Source organism: Trypanosoma theileri (genome assembly GCF_002087225.1).
Source record: "Trypanosoma theileri isolate Edinburgh chromosome Unknown TM35_Tth_17_V1, whole genome shotgun sequence".
In the NCBI taxonomy this organism is placed as follows: Eukaryota; Euglenozoa; class Kinetoplastea; order Trypanosomatida; family Trypanosomatidae; genus Trypanosoma; species Trypanosoma theileri.
In genome coordinates, this window is record NW_021639859.1 from 143,770 (window position 1) to 144,532 (window position 763).

Sequence of the window (763 nt, forward strand, 5' to 3'; positions counted from 1 at the left end):
CAATACATTGCCTATATTATTATTATTATTATTATTATTATTATTATTATTATTATTATTATTATTATTATTATTATTATTATCATTATTATTATTATTATTATTATTATTATTATTATTATTATTATTATTTACTAGTATCAGTTCATTCGCTAGGCATCTTGGTGTGTCGGCCTCTAGTAATATATATATATATATATATATATATATATATATATGTTTACATATACTATGATGCAAATACTTACTTTCTCTCTTTTTTTTTCGTGTTTGCTTATTTGATGAAAGACATGTGAAATAAAATGGCAGAACCAGTATGAGAGAGAAAGAATGAAAAAAAGAAAAGAAAGAAAGGATAGAGGGGTGAATACAATTATGTATTTGTATCATATGTATAAATTCATATCTGTGAATAGGTCGAGGGTGATGATATGAATAAAAAAAAAAAAATACTACACAATATATAAAACTAATATATTTATATTTATATATTTATCTCTGTTCGTGTTGAAAACATGTGTTTTTTTTTTTTTGTTCTTCGTTGACCATCTTGATTCTTCTATACATTGAATGTTTTTGTAAAGATATTTGGTTACGGTGGGGCAGAGAGCTGCGTACCTTTTGCCTTTTCAGTCGCGGATCTGAAAGGGGAATAAATAGCCCAAAGTATTCACAGTACAATTTTAATAATGAGAAAGAATAATAAATATATAAAAGAAAAAAATTGGAATCCAACGCCAATAGGAACAACAAAAAAAAAAAA